The 16,619-nt window shown below is 39.9% G+C and overlaps 1 long non-coding RNA gene across 7 annotated transcripts in view; it reads right to left on the reverse strand.

The window, feature by feature from the left end:
• Nucleotides 1-248: 248 nt before the first annotated feature.
• The window catches only part of LOC112649890 (uncharacterized), a 179,197-nt gene continuing 162,826 nt past the window's right edge, over nt 249-16,619 (reverse strand). For 2 of the 7 annotated variants that reach the window (XR_007413985.1, XR_007413981.1), the window contains 3 exons: nt 10,015-15,640; nt 5,117-5,172; nt 249-742 (listed from right to left, as the gene is read on the reverse strand). This is a non-coding gene — a long non-coding RNA (uncharacterized LOC112649890). The remainder of the gene's footprint in view (nt 743-5,116; nt 5,173-10,014; nt 15,641-16,619) is intronic. The other 5 variants (XR_007413984.1, XR_007413982.1, XR_007413987.1 and 2 more) reach the window with 5 other exon arrangements.

Below are 16,619 nucleotides of genomic sequence, written 5' to 3' on the forward strand. Positions count from 1 at the left end.
CACTGTATTCAGTCATAAAATGAAACTACAAATACACACACCCAAATGGATGAATCACAAAAGAGTTACACTAAGTGAAAGAAGCCAGACAGGAAGGTGATAAGAATGCAGAACAGTGGCTGCCGGCAACCAGAGGTTGAGGGGCATAGGGACTACAAAAGTGGCAAAAGAGAACATTTTGAAGTAATGGAAGATACTTGATTATGACATTGATTGCATGACTATATACAATTGCCAATATCAAACTGTACATTTATAGAGGGGTAATTTATTATATATACATTATATCTCATAAAAACCCAAGAAAATACATACAGGAAAATCTGTTAAATCAGACAATATCAACACTAAAATCTTGTAATTCAGAAACTGTTTTGTTTTTGTGTTACAAGAGAAAAAATTAATGAATGCATGAATGAGCATAAGTCCCACCCATTCCTCTTTTATTAGAAATAAATCAATCAGTCTGGGTGAAGTATTCATCAAAAACGATTCCATACTAAAATGGAGCAGAAGTGGAGAACAAATTAAAGTTATTTATGTCTCAAAGTTCCTTTCAAAGTTTCAACTGATTCAGAGAGAGAGACAAAGTTGACATAATCATGTGAAATTCAATAGGTTTTTACTCCTGGTTTCTCTGCTTTGATTTCCTTTATCTTGGAACTCTGTGAAGCAGTTTATCAAATTCTCAGCCAACTGCAGATGCACCACATACTCTTTTCCTTGAGTACCACACCTTGACCTGTATTAAAAAGGAAGTCGTCAGTGACAAATGTCAATATAACTCTTTTATCATTATTATGTCTTTGCTTCATTCTTCCCAAAAAAATGTAGAGTGCTTGAGTATCAGGGACAATGGGAGAAGGAACGAGGCTGCTGGGAATTACCCTTGTGAACAAACAGATGTGAATTTATGTAAGGGGGGAGCATATATGTACATTTATTATATAAAATATTAACCATATGCGTATCTTTGTTGACCACTATCTGTGAGACGCCATTACATCTGCTTCACAGAAATCTCACTTAATGCTCTCAACAACCCTACATCATAGATTTATACCATTATCCCCTTTTTAAGGATGAGCAAATGAAGGCTCAGAGGAGGGAAGAAACTTATCTAAGTCATGCATAAATTCCAAAGCCTTCTGCTACGCCATGTGTTGGCTATTCTGTACATTATGGAAATAGCCAAAATAAGTAATGAGGAAACAACCAAAATAAGAGGTATTGTTCCTGCTGTTGAGCAGCTCACATTCTTACAGTCTAAGAACACAAACCAGGCACTAGGACAGGTTTAGAGAGTAAATACCATGCTTGGTGTGTGTATATGAGTAGATGCTTGTACGCGTAACAAGTGGGTGCTCTGACAGTCTTGTCTAAAGAGACAGGCACAGCACCATTTAAAATCCAATGGTCATAACTCAAAATGCTGAGATTTAAATTAAAGCTCTATCTCCTCCCTAGGAATCATTCTGAGTTGCCAAGTATATAGCAAAGTTCTGATTGGAAAGAGCTTGCTTTATTTACAAAATCTTTCATATTATATCTTCTATTAGAAACTCCTATAGGATAAGTATAGGGCCATGTAAGGACGTTGAAGTCCCCACAACTTCTCATTAGAGTTAATGTGGAAATATTGCTTAAACACTAATTGAGGGGATGCCTGGGTGGCTCAGTGGTTGGGCATCTGCCTACCGCCCAGGGCATGATCCTGGAGTTCCGGGATCAAGTCCCACATCGGGCTCCATGCATGGAGCCTGCTTCTCCCTCTACCTATGTCTTGCCTCTCTTTTTCTGTGTCTCTCATGAATAAATAAATAAAATATTTTAAAAATAATAAAAAATAAAAAATAAACTCTGAGTACATGTGCACATTTTTTAGAAACAAAAATACGTGAACATTTGAGTTCTGATTCTTAGTAACCCCTGTTTATTTCACTCTAATTTTGGTGTCCCCTGTTCCCTAACACCTATATTCTAATTAAATTCATGCTACAGTTTCAAATTCATAAGACGGAGTATAGAAAACATATGGTGTGCTTGTTACACAAGTAGCTTCAGGGAGAATCACTGCAACCTAAACACCAAGAGATTGGTCTGGGGCCCAGAAGGAAGAAAAAAAAGTATTCCACTTTTCCAGACTCTGCTGCTTTTAGGGCGGTACCTCCAACCAGAGGTTTGTTTCTCATGCATCTATCACTTCTGTACTTTGTCTTAACTGAACTCTCAGTCAAGTCATTAACCCCTTAATTGCAAATTGTAAATAATTGCAATAATCCTAATTTTTCTGGGTCATTGTAAGGTTTATCTGTGACAAATATGTAAAAGCAATTGAAAACCTCTAAAACATCTTACAGATATGCACCTATTGTGAGAACATATGTTGAAATAGCACTGCTACCCTTGGGTTCATGGGGAATAAGGGTAGAATCTTGTCTTAGGGTGAAACTTAGCTTTCCCTGATCCCTTTCCTAAGAAACCTGAAAGAAATTCAGCAGGAAAGGAAAGTGCCCCCGGAATGAAGATGAAATGAGATGGTAGCGGTGGGAAGAGTGGAAACAGGGAGAGCCAGGGAGAGACTGTTTAATGTTTGGAACCAATGCCAAGCTAAATTAGAAACATGAGTCTGCGTACCTGTACCTTACCTCATCGGTATATAATCTGTAACCTGAGATCCCCTCACAGAGAAGTAAAAATAGCAAGGCACTTCAGCAGCCTGGGGTTCTGCTGAGTGGGGGAGGGCCAAGCTAGGGAAGGACAGAGAGACCAGGCAAGAATGCCAGTCACAAGGTCTGGGTGAGAACTCCTCCTCCCCCATCCCCAGGGTGAAAAAATGTAATGTAACCAAGAGAGGTGGCATTGAAAGGGGGAAGAGGGCCGGCTGCCCTAGAGTCACCTGATTTTGTCATAGATACTATGACATTTCCTCACAGGGAAGCATCATTGGAGTTCTGAACCTGTGTGCTCCCTCCATGATCAAGGCACGCAAACTAGTCTACCGGCGCCTAGGGCTCACTCAGGTGCAGAGCAGATGAGACTCCATTTTCCAGGCAGGTAGCTTGCTCCTAAGAGGTAGGAGTCAGTGATTTGCTAACTGGTTGCCCCACTCTTGGGGAAAACATTTTCCCTGAGTGAGTGAGCTGATGAATCCCTAAAATGGCAGGCTCCCCTCCTTCAGCTTAGATTCTGATCCCTCTCACACAACTCTATGCTTGTCATAGGTTTGTCATCAGGTGTGCAAATGATGGAGGAAGACTTCATCCCTGGTCAGCTCCAAGTACAGGAAGAAAGTGATCAAGCAGAAAGAGGATGAAGCTGATTTTTAATTAATCACATCAAAAGTTAGTGCCTGGATATGCCTTTTCACATTCTTTGGGGGATCATATTGGATGCTGTTAAAAAATGAATCCAATTTTGAGAATTCCTAATGTTGAACCAACCCTGTGTTTGTTAAATAAACCTTATTTGCATTAAAAAAATAAACTTGTATGAAAGAAGATGTTAGATTTCAAGATGGATCCCAAATTTCAAATCCTCTTGAAAAATAAAATTAAATAAATAACCCATGCCCTTTGGCTAAGCAAATTTCACTGTGATATTTCAAGCAGGTTTTCAATTTCCTTTGTAAGACTCCATTTGTTCATTCAAATGGTCTTTGTTCATTCACTTTGCAAGAACTCAAATATTTTTCTCATTGCCATGTGAAAAGAAGGTAGAATTTTTCTTTCAGTCTGCCTCTTGTCCACAAACAGGGTTATCAATGTTTTATTTACTATGAATAATCAATAAAGAAAGTCTATGAGCTCTCCCTGGCTTCCCTGGAAGATATTACAGAAACAGCTCAACATAGTGGAAACAGGGAAAGATGGAGTTATTACAGAGACCTGGACTGGAATTCTGGCTCTCCCTCATCAGCTCTGAAACCCCAGGAGATTTAAATCACACCTCAGCTTCTTTCAACTGCCTTTCCTATAAAAATTGGAAGAGTGATGCCTACCTCATTGGGTGAATCTAGAGATTTAGTAAAACGGCAATATGAAGAAGCCCCTAGAGTCACACTATCTAATCGAAATATAATCACAAGACACCAATGTAATTTTAAATTTTCTAGTAGCCTCATTAACAAAAGGGAAACTGTTAATACAACAACATATTTAACTTAATCCAATATGTTAAAAATATTATTTTAAGACCTAATCAGTAGAAAAACTTCTGCCAAGATATTTTACATTCTATTTTTTCTAGTAAGTCTTCAAAAGCTAGTTTGTATTTTACACTCTGAAATACCTCAATTCAGACCCTAAATTCTCATAGAAAATGCTTGATCTGTATTTAGATTTCTTAAAATTCACATTTGAAAAATAGATTCACATACCCAAGTTGTTCCAAAAGTACCTAAAGTCTTCCAAAAACTGAATCATGTATCAGTGTTTGAAATTTAAAATAAATAAAATTACAAAGTCAATTCCTCAGTCACACCAGCCCTCTTCCAGTGTTCAATAGCCACAAGTAGCTGGTAGCTACTGCCTTGGACCATGCAATCTTAGACCGATGTTAGGCATGTAGTAGGTACTCAATAAGCAAAATATTTTCTTCTGTCACCAGTATCTTATCTGAATCTCAAGGTTCTTTTGAACACTGAGGTTTCAACTTTGAGAGCAGTGCAAATAACATCCACAACGTGTTTACCCTCAGTCGAGAGGCAAGGATTGAGTTGGCATAATTTCTTTAAAAAATATTATTTATTTGAGAGAGAGAGAATGAGTGCGGGGAGGAGCAGAGGGATAGAGAAAGGGTCGTCAAGCACACTCCCTGTTGAGCATGGAGCCCAAAGTGGGTGGGGTTCAATCCCATGACCCTGAGATCATGACCTGAACTGAAGTCAAGAGTCCAATGCTCCACAGACTAAGCCACCCAGACTCCCTGAGGCAGCATAATTTCTATTTGCTATTCCACATATTACTCAAAATTGTCTTCTAGAATTGTAGCCACTCTAGTTTTGGAATGCATTTCAGTTAGCCTTACTGCTCACACTACACCTTCCTGGCTTCCCCTGTCTCAAGTAGTAAATAATAACACCAATGTCATCCTTGAATAGACAATATGAACTTACAAGAGAGAGAATCAGCTTCGCCAATCAAACACCACTGCTTTGGAAATTCATGAACTCTAGGATAAACAAAAATATGCACGTGCTGTTGAAATGCGTAACTCATCTTTTAAAACATATTCCACGTTAGAACTTTACAAAGAACTTTTGAATGCCACAGCTGCTAGTCTGAATCTGTCTATCCCATGAACATATGATCTGCTTTTAAGAATGGAGAATGCTAACAGGACTTAAGTCCATCTGCTTTTTTATTCTATAAAGATGTAGAAATCTGAGAAGCAGGAGATTCAACAATTTGGCCAGATCACTAGCTCATTCTGTAATCAGAGTTTGTGGTCCTTGCAAGCGTTTTGCATCTCAAATTTTGAGGACCATGTCATTTTTCCTAGATCTCATGAAAAGACACAGAGCCATTGGATGTTCCCAAATGCATGGTACCATGGTTAACAGGTTCTTAGATATAATGAATATCTACTGCTGTCTGCCCAGCATCCTTCCCCACACCTCTGGTAACATCTCCCTGACATTCCTTTGGAGGAATGAACTTCCCATTGGATGTAGCCTTGTGGGATTCTCAATTAAATTGTTCTGTCCTCTCTGCCAATAAATATATCTTTGACCCAAACGAAGCTAATCAGTTTCTTTCTCCTTGAAATTTGAATCTTGAGCAAAATGTTGCAAGGATTCAAAATGATGAGAGCTCTTTCATTCTGAAAACTTGATATCCTGACTTTGAAGGGGCTGTCTATAAGTTCTGCCTCCAGATCTCAAGAGCTCTCTTGCTTTTTCTCCTTTCCAAGGACTGGTCTTAGGGGTTTTTTCTTTAATCTCAGAGTTCTATAGCCATCAATAAATTTCTTTACTTTCTTTTCCATTTTTTTTCTCTGAAATTGTCCAGATCTGTCTGTTGCTTGAACCCAATCATTCCTAACTAAAATAATAGGTAATGCTCTGTTATCAAATATTAAGTCTCTCAGGCCCAGGCCCGTTTGGCCAAAATGAACTTGCTGCTCTTTCTCCAATCATGCAGACAAAGATGCCCATTAATGAGCTCATGAAGTTGAGTAAGAGTCTCAGACAATTGCTTTTCAGTCTCCCAAGAGCCCTAATTAGAATCCTTTATTTGTCTCCAACTCAGGCAACCTTTGCTGTGGAGGTGAGGATCCTTGAAGGACATAGAGAGAATCTCCAGATTATTTTGGTCTGAGAAAAACCCTTCAGAATGATTCTAACTGACAATATTGTCAAACACAGCCATACTGCAAAATCAAGTAAACTGAGCTACACCCCAAGCAAATATATTATCATTTTCAAGGCAGATAGTCCTTAAATGGAACTTCTCACTCATGTTTCACTTTTTTTTGCTAATCTTCATTTTTTCATTATCAAGTTGTATGGCCTTTTGTATATCTACCTTAATAGTTACTTTGGCAAGTCGTAGAGGTTTAAGCTGTCTCTAGTATCAGAAACCATCGAAAATGTACGATGAAGTAGAAATACTGTTGACAGGCAAAATATTGACAAGTACTGGCTTCTACACATGGAATACAATGTGACTGCTAATGATGGAAAGATATTTGTGTACTCAGAGAAATACAGGCTTAATTGTTCTGCACGGCATGGTGGAAAACTACTGCCAAAAGTTATGCACAGTGCAGGGTACAAGGTAATTTTTTGGCAGTCTACATTACCAAAGATCATTCTTCAAATTAAGTCTCATAATTCTATAGCTATCATCTGTTCCCATTCCCATTTCTTGAGAAATGTTTTCTTTTACTCTGCACCACTATTACCAGCTCCCATATTTTAAGCACCTATGTTGATCTTGAGATCAAGCCACAGATCCTCCTCCTCCATTAGCAAAAAGTTGCTTGGAATAAATTATGTGCTACCACATTCTCCCAGTATGTTATCTATGCCTTGATAGTGAGAAGCATACATCTGCAAGTTCCATAAATTCTTTCAGGTCATTTAGGTCCCATTTGAAATCCTAATGTGACAATTTACAGAGCTGAAGTCCAGGAGCTTGTAAAAGTGAGTGCAGACTTCCAGAGTCTTCCCTGGGGAATAACAGCTACACAGAGCTGACTTAGGCAAAGGGAACAATCGTTCCCAATAGGTCTCCCATTACCTTCATGCATCTCAAGCAGTAGTCCCATTTTGGGGAACTAACATGAAATGACATTTTTATATTAGAAAAAAACCATTATGGAATAATCTTTATCTAAAGCACTTTGTATAAAGGATAAAGTACTTAGGTGCTCACCTTGAGAAAGAAGTCACTTCAAAAACTGAAGGGTCTGAGATTTTACTCTACTTGCAAACTAACAGATCAGTCTGCCACAGTTTTGTGGATGCTAGTAGAAGACACAAGACTCTTGAGTCAGAGACAAAGGGTTTTATCACCAGTAGCAGACATCAGGCAGTAAAAACAATGTATTTGCTACAGTCCTCCTTGCGCCCAGGTATCACAGAAGTGACACAGATGGGCTCAGTGGGACATTGTTATAGAAAGGAGACCCTTAGCTTAGGGAAGCCACATGTTTTACAATGGGCAATAGGCATGCCTACCCTCCAGGCATTCTCTGGAAGGAACACTATCTTTATTATACCTACTGTAAGAAAATATGCCCTTCACTCAGAAGGAACATACTATATCTTTCAAGGCTGTTCACTATACAAACATCTTTAAAAAAGGTGTTCAGAAGAAAAGCAGTCAATACTTCTGCACACAAGACATGCAGAAACACAAGGTTACACAGAAGAGAATAGTCTCCTAACATTACTGACCTATGCCCATTTTTCTATAAAATTTTAGAGATTGTTTTTAGGTAAAAAGTAACTAAAAGTAGGCAATAATTATTTAAGCTTAGTTCTTGAAGAGAGACCTATTATTTAGTCTTCCCATTCTGGGCATTGTGATCTGAGATGTAATTGTCAGTAAGATCAACCTAGCTCAGGAATCTCTCCTTCAGGGTAATGGCACAGATTTTTATTTACTTGTTTTTTATTGTTGTTGTTGTTTTGTTTTGTTTTTGATAAAGAGAAGGAGAGAGAGAGCACAGGAGCGAGGGGAGGGGCAGAGGCAGAAGGAGAGAAAATCTCAAGCAGATTCCATGCTCAGTGTGGAGCCCGAAGCGGAGCCTGATTTCACAACCCTGAGATCATAACCTGAGCCAAAGCCAAGAGTTGATAGCTTACACTTAACCAACTGAACCACCCAGGTGTCCCTACATATGTTTTTTTTACTCAAAATATTAAATGTATTCTTGTGAATGACTGAACCTACCCTATTGAATGAACTATATATATGATTTACTAAAGGGGATCCCTGGGTGGCGCAGTGGTTTAGCGCCTGCCTTTGGCCCAGGGCGCGATCCTGGAGACCCAGGATCGAATCCCACATTGGGCTCCAGGTGCATGGAGCCTGCTTCTCCCTCTGCCTGTGTCTCTGCCTCTGTGTGTGTGTGTGTGTGTGTGTGTGACTATCATAAATTAAATAAATAAATAAATAAATAAATAAATAAATAAATAAATAAATAAAACCTATAAAAAATGTAGATGTACTTGCCATTTATTGTGGGCTCAGCATGGCACTCACTGAGATAAGTACTTTGTATAGCTTATTTTATTAAATCTTTATGAAAACCTATCAGTGTTATTGTCTTCATTGTTGATATGTTAAAAAGAGCTCAATGAATAAATTATCCAATGTAACTAGTAAAAGGCAAGATTGGAATTTGAACAGAGATCCAGCTGACTCCAAATTCAGGTGCTGTTCTGTTATGCTACACTGCCTTTCCAAACAGCTACGTCATGCTTAAATGTATGTGGACACATAAAAAATCATAAAGGCATCAATACAGTAACAGTCTGCTGTTAAGTATCAATCCCATCTATCTTCTAAGATTGTTAAAACCCTTAATTGGACCCAGTCAGTGTTGTATCTTTATTTCGCAATTCAGGACTAGGCTTTTAATAAGGATTCTCACCTTAATCCCATTTCTATACCCTTAGGACTGCAATGAGATAAAGACTTGCCCAATCAAAAGTGCTGTACTATGTTTTATATTTCAGAGAGTAAGAATAAGATTCCCATAGATCATTGGCCAAAATCAACTTAATGATTTTTTTAGATAGGACAGATATAATAGTCCAATGGTAGAAGTAGATTGTCTGGGTTCTATGTCATATGTTAATCACCTTTGACCTACAAACTTATATCCCTTTCTGATCTATACTGGCCCCTTGGAACTAATGAACTTTTTGTCTACAAGGTTCTATATCCAATGCAAAAGTTATTGTATTGGAAATTGAGGGTGGGGTGGGACCAAACATCACAGGAAGGACAATTTTCATCAAAAGAACTTAATGGAAACTCATCCCATACCTTGGCCGACAGGAAGAATGACCATCAAGCCACATTATTATAACACCAGACAACTTAAGGTCAACAGGGACAATTACTCTTCCAGGCAAAAAAGAAATTGAAGAATGTTGTTTCAAAGAACAGGAACTATGCATGGATAAGAGAAGAACTATTCTTTCACCAACATGGTTAGATGGTCTTGTCTTCAAGAAAAATAATTAATAATATTTACCTATGAGAAAATATTTAATATCTTACGAGTAAAGGAGTCAGTGTGTCAATGTTGGAAAATTTGAAAAAAACCTTGAATTTGTATCCATGTTTACCCTCACTCATCGGACTGAGTCTCTTCTCCTTCTCTGTTTTGCTCCCACTTTAGGGGCAGCAAAAAGCAATGCGTTCCTGGCTAAAGCCAAGGGTACTCAGAAAGAGGCAAGACTTTGGGCAATGGAAGAGGTGGTGATATATCCAGGGAATTGTTAGAGTTGTCAGAAAGATTTGCAAAGGAAATCCATGGAGTTTGAATACACACCTTAAGGCAGGAGGGCCTGGTTGGGAATGTAGGGAACTCCTAAGCAGGCCTTCTTCTTGCAAAGACCTAGGGTTTATCTTTCCTCTGAGATAAAAGAAAAAATATAGTTAGCTAGAGCCATAATCTTTGTTTCTCCTATATTAGACTATTTCTCTGAAATTATCCTATCCCTTTGGCAAATGTCTTTGCATATGCTTATGAATTCGGACAGGTAAGATTTTCAAAATAACAGGGCTCCACCTCATTTCCTCTCAGACTTAAGTAGAAGGGATTGTACCCCTGAGATGGTACAGTCACTGTCATCAGTAATGACCCTGAATCCTGCAGTTGGATGCTGCAGGGAATGCCCTATGACCCTTCACAAGCCTGGCAAAGACAGCTTCTGTAAGAGGTCTTCTCTGACCCCTACATTAAATTTCCAACACCTAACATCCAGCCTTGAAATTGCATAGTGTACTGTTACTGCTGCAAATCTGTCTCTGTTTGCCATTGCCTTCATTTGTGCCAATAATGGACTTGTGAAGTGGTGAAAACCAGAAACGATAGGGAAGCAAATGCCCTTTTTTCCAATAGAAGATACTTTATAGACCCGTTTGCCCTCTGCCAGGAAGAAGATGGTTTTCAGAAAGAGTTTTTGGTTCTCTGAGGCATTTTATTTAATTATTTCATGTCAACTTGTGCATGTGTGTGTGTGTGTGTGTGTGCACGCACTCATGCACATTTTACAAAACTAGTGTGAACGAATGAAGGGAATGATATGGAAGAAATGATAAGGAGCTAATATTTAATGTTTCTTGTTGGATGTCTTGTTTATGTTAAGTCATTTAATAGTTCAACCACACAGCACATCCATTTGAAACAAGACAACTGATGCTCAGAAATATTAATTAGCTAGTGTGTTTAAGTTCATGTGACTACTTAAGGCAGACCTAGGATTTAAACTGAGGCCTGAATCCAAAGCCCCATGGTATTTCCATAACTACATAAATGCATTTTGTAAACCAGGGCATAAAACACTCCATGAAAGTGGGCTCTCATGAATATATCTTTGGAGAATTTTTCAGGAAACAGAGAGGAGATTTGGAGCTGACTGGGGGGAATAAAATGATTTCTGACAGATATATAGCTACCCCGACTTTTCTGCAGTTGAGGGTATTCACTATTGGGTTCAAGCAGGCACTTAACAAAAACATTCCAGATTGTGGCCAGCCTTTCCCTCCAGCAAACTATCCCTTGCTGAAAGAACTCCAGGGGTTTGTCCTGGTGACCTGATATTTCTAATGCAGGATGGATAAGTCAGTAAAATCTAAGACCAGAAACAGGTACAGGAGGGGCTGGAGCAGCACTGTCCCCAGAACTTTCCACCACACACTGCAGGTGTCACACAACCCTACAGTTAACAATATGTAATTACTATCTACCAGGATTCTGTGGATCATTAACATAGAAATAATGGATCGGATGCCGGAGTCAACGGCCAAGTGGTGAAAACCAGAAATATGGGACACAAGAAGACAATGAACGAGGTTTCTAAAATAAAAGTACTGGGGGGAGGGTGGGATGGAGGAGGTGGGCCGCTGGCAGCATTTTGGTTCTCTGAGGCATTTTATTTAATTATTTCATGTCAACTTGTGCATGTGTGTGTGTGTGTAATTTTAAGGCAGCATTGGGGAGAAGCCAGGGATGCAGCCTAAAATGTCAGTGGAGCACTGCCCATGATGCCCAGGACCTCTGCTCTATTCACTAAGAACTTGCTACAGCCTGAGCACAGGATCGAGGAAAGTGATGGTTGCCAGCCAAGGCTCCAGGCCAGCCTGGAAAACAATTCAGGAGAATTTGTTTATTTTCTCCAACAGCCCCACAGAAAAGTTATGGACCCATAGTATCTAACCTTCTCAAAAAAATTAGTGGTGGGATCATGAAATGTTTCACCTGATCTCAAGACTCTTATTTATGATATTTATTGAGTGGTTATTATGTGCCAGGCATTCTACTGGGTGATCCTTGGGCTACGTAAAAATAGCTTATCTTCACCAAAACCAAACAAGCAAAAAACTTAAGAAGGTATGACTATTTTTATTTCGTACATAAGGAAACTGAATCTGAGAAAGATTAAATTGGACAAAGAACCAGTTAGTGGTGTGACTAGGTTTCAAAGCCAAGTCAGTTTCATTCCAAAGCCAGTGCACTTTCTTTCCATTAAACCAACAACTTCTATCTAGTTGAGGCTGGGGGGTGGGGTGGAAGGATTCCAGGATTATCTTTAGGTTGTAAGATTTATATTCAAATTTCTTAAACTAAAAAGATTAATAACTGCATCTGTACTTAAGCAATTTCAAGCACCAGTGGTTAGATCAGAAAGTATTTTCCAAGAACAGCAAGGAGTTTTCTTAATAACTCTGGGTTTGAAGCCAGCCAGGTCTAGGGGCGGAATCTCTTGGTATATATTTGGGCACCCAAAAGATAAAGAGCTAGGGGGCAAGTATTTGCACTCAGAGCAAGATATATCTTTCCCTTCAAGAGTCTCCATCCCAACACTGATCAGAAAATGGACACCAGCTCTCTCCTCAAGGAGGGAGGCAAGGATTCACTGCAGGGGTCTTTAAGCCACCTCCTCCCAGCTGCTTGGGGCTTCCCTTGTTGGTTTGGGGTGGTCCTCCCACCCCCACCTGTTTTCTCTCAGGAATCCTTGGAGTTTGTGCTTATGGACCTGGTTACGGGTTAAGGAGATCTAGCCACTCCACTTCTTACTGAGATGCAACTACATTCCAAATAACACCCAGAATAGGTGTCCAGGGGAGCATTTGTCTTTTCCCCTTTGTGTTGCTGATGTCACATAAAGAGTCAGAAGTCTCTTCAGAAATAATCTTGGCCTCATCTTCCATTTGTTCCAGTCACCCCAAACTTATCTCCCAGTCACAAATGTACCTCAGTTTTAAACTCCTTTGTCTTTGTAAACTGTTTCTTTCCACTGAGCACCCAGAGTCTCTGTCTCCATAGAAAGAAAGGCAAACATGTGCCTTTTCCTCTAAGTGTCAAACTATCAGTCTTATTACTGTAAACAGACTCAACTGGAAAGCTTGGTTTGGAACTCATGACTCAAGACTAGCTCTCAGGATCCACCCAAGAGGAGAGTCAGATAAAACTCCAGAAGACTGCAATCAAACTGGATGAAAAGGGGGGGGCGGGGGGGGAAGACTATCATTATACTCTGTGGTGGGGAAAAATAAGATGATTTTATTTTGGAATTGAATTTTCTCTGATAACCAGGGGCTGGCAATCATTTTCAAGTTGGCTTCATGAATGTGTAACAAAGCTACAAATGTAGCTGTTTTAAGGCTACTCATTAATTTATACTTAAGTTTTTACTGGGAAATTTATTACGTTGACTGATTGCTTGATAGCTTTAAAATTTTTAAGAATAATAGCTGGAAAAATGTCTAGGTGTTATTATGGGTAAATATTATACAGAATGCCATACGCTAAAGTTTAAAATAACAACCACTAGCATTTATTTAGCACTTGCTACACATCAGACACTGTTTTATGCAATACAGAGAGAGTAATACCTTTATTCCTCCCAAAGACCTGGAAGGTTAAGTACCATAGTTACCCCCCACCCCCTATCCCCCAGGATATAGCTGAGGGAGCTACAGGACACAGCAAGGTCAAATGCATTGCCCAAGGACATGCACAGCTGGGATCCTAAGCTGGCATCCAGGCCTGAGAGTTCTTATTCCAAACAATTCATCACTCAAGTCTTCATTTTTCACATATTCTAACACTGAACTATGATTGATTTTACTTCTGTTCACATGACATGAAATGCGACAGAGCCCATGTATTAGTAACAAGAAATACATATCAAATAAGACTTCCTTTTTTGTTCATTCTGTAACTCAGTGAACATTTACTCACTCTCTACTAAGCCTGGGCTGTTCCGTGCCAGCTACTCAAGAGACAAAAATGAGTAAAACACAACCCTGGCTTCTAGTGGTGAAGCTGTAAGAGGTCAGAAGTTTAAAACCAATTGCTTTGCTCCTCTTGCTCGCTCCTTATACCTTTGGGCTGCTCACCTCCTGAACCCCTCTGACTTTAACATCATTCCTATAACTTAATATTGTTAGCAATGTTGGAAAAACATAATAGAAAAAGGACCCAATTACTATTATACTATCCACTTTAATGCACTGTCATCCAAGCACACTCATTCACATGCCAGGCTCATTAGTACTGAATTTGCATTGGATATTCCATTCAGGGTAATTTGTAAGAGAGGGATCAGTAGCCACCATTTTTCAGAGGAAACTCAATGAAGTTCGGGTCAGTTAGGTGGTATACCCCAGGCCACAGTGATTTGCAGGTTAGGAGTCCTTACCTGAGTTTATAAACTCCAAACTCTTTCCACTAAGAGAGAATATGTATCTTCTTTACACAACCTGCATGTAGCTAGTCTTTTCTATTGAATATGGCTTCCTTCCCTCCCTTGGTAAGACTGATCCTGTGATACAGTATATACAATACTGGACTCAATGGATCTGGAAGGAAACTGGAAAGTTTCTTCAGCTGGTCTCAGTGTTGAGGCTGGAGCCAGCCTAAAGCAGCCCAAATCCCTGCTTCTCTCATCTGAGGCCCACCTTGGCCCCCTGAGAGATTTCCAGAGCCAAAGACACCTCCCAAGCAGCAGACAGCCTCAGCCAAAACTGGTGTCTGTGCTAGGAGCACGTGTCTGTGTGTTTGAGGAGAGGGAACAATCCTTCAGCTCTAGGCACAAGGTTTGCTCCCACATCCTCTCAAGCCTTGAGTTCAGGACCATTTACGCTGTACACGCTGGCTCCCAGAGCATCCTGCCCTCCTTCTTCACAGAATATACTGGTGGGTACCAGCTCCCTCCTTGAGGAGGCCAGAGCCCAGGAAAATGGTGTGGAGCCAACTCACCACACCCACTTCCCCTCTCAGGTACAGTAATACAGTCTGGTTTTCCTTTTCTGGCGGCTCGCTACAAATTTCCATGTCATTTCCTATTTCAACAGCTTTTATCCAACCCTGGAATGCAGTCAGAAAATGTTATCCTTGTTCAAACTTCCCACTTAAATATGAAAGGATTGGGCTGTAACCTTCTTTGGCCTGAAACTCTGTCTTTCAGTTACATTCTTAGCAGCATTTAGCCTAATAACAAAGCTGAAATCATCAGTCTAGCTCTGGATCTCCAAAATGAATGACTGCCTCTATGAAGGCAAAAGGGAGAGGCCACTCATGGCAAAGTGAGGAATGATCCTTGAATGCGGTATCCTGACCTTGAATCCTAAAGACTGAGTTCTGCTTTTCACCATGCCCTGAGTCTCACTCTGTAGGGCTCTGAGTTTCAGAGATGTCCTAAAGTATCATTTGTCTTTGTGAGTGTGTGCTTTTCCACACACACACGAACACACACCCTAATTTCTCTCCCTGAGTCAAAGAATACATGTAATAATTAGTCCTGACATTTCTTTTTTTCTTTTTCTTCTTCTTCTTCTTCTTCTTCTTCTTCTTCTTCTTCTTCTTCTTCTTCTTCTTCTTCTTCTTCTTCTTCTCCTTCTCCTTCTCCTTTTTCTCCTTCTTCTTTTTAAAGATTTATCCATTTATTCTAGAAAGGGAGAGAAAGAGAGGTTGAGAGAGAGAGAGAGGGCAGCAGTTAGCAGAGAGAAAGAGGGAAAGAGAATCCCAAGCAGACACCCCATGGAGCATGGAGCCCAACATGGCTCAACACCACAACCCCAAGATCATGACCTGAGGCAAAATCATGAGTCTGGAACTCAACCAACTGACCCACCCAGGGGCTGCAGTTCTGACATTTCTTAAGTACATGTGACTTTATTAGGTTCTTTATTTTCATTTATTTTTTTAAAGATTTTTTATTTATTTATTCATGAGAAACACAGAGAGAGGCAGAGATAGGCAGAGGGAGAAGAAGGTTCCCTGCAAGGAGCCTGATGGGAGACTCAATCCCAGGACCCTGGGATCACGACCTGAGTCAAAGGCAGATGCTCAACCACCAGGTCACCCAGGTACCCCTATTATGTTCCTTAAATGCTTTGTCTCAAACTCTCAGAATGACCCTAATTATCCCATATTAAAAGTGAAGAATCTGTACCTCAGCATGGTGAAATAACCTACCAACGTAGCAAACATACATGCCCAAAACAAGAGTCAGGACTGGGGACTTAAATAATATTAGGTGTTTTTTTTTTTTCTGTAAGATTTGTTTCTTTGAGAGAGAGCATGTGTGTGAAAGCATGTGTGTATGCACATGCAGGGGAGAGGAAGAGAGAGAATCCCAAGCAGCCTCCCCAATGAGTGTGAAGCCCAACACTGGGCTCTGTCTCAGGATCCTGAGATTATGACCTGAGCCAAAATCAAGAGTCAAACACTTAACTCACTGAGCCACCCAGATGCCCCAGTAGTGGGTATTTGTGACACCTCAGTGTGCTGCCCATCAGGCTACAAAGAGAACTACTTGATCCAAGTGGAAAGTAGAGTGGGAAATTAAAGGGCATTGACCTTGTTGAGGACCTACTCTGCACCTGGCACTCTAGTCAACATTCTATATGCTTCAAATTATTTAA

The sequence above is a fragment of the Canis lupus genome, chromosome 11 (assembly GCF_003254725.2).
Source record: "Canis lupus dingo isolate Sandy chromosome 11, ASM325472v2, whole genome shotgun sequence".
Classification (NCBI taxonomy): domain Eukaryota; kingdom Metazoa; phylum Chordata; class Mammalia; order Carnivora; family Canidae; genus Canis; species Canis lupus.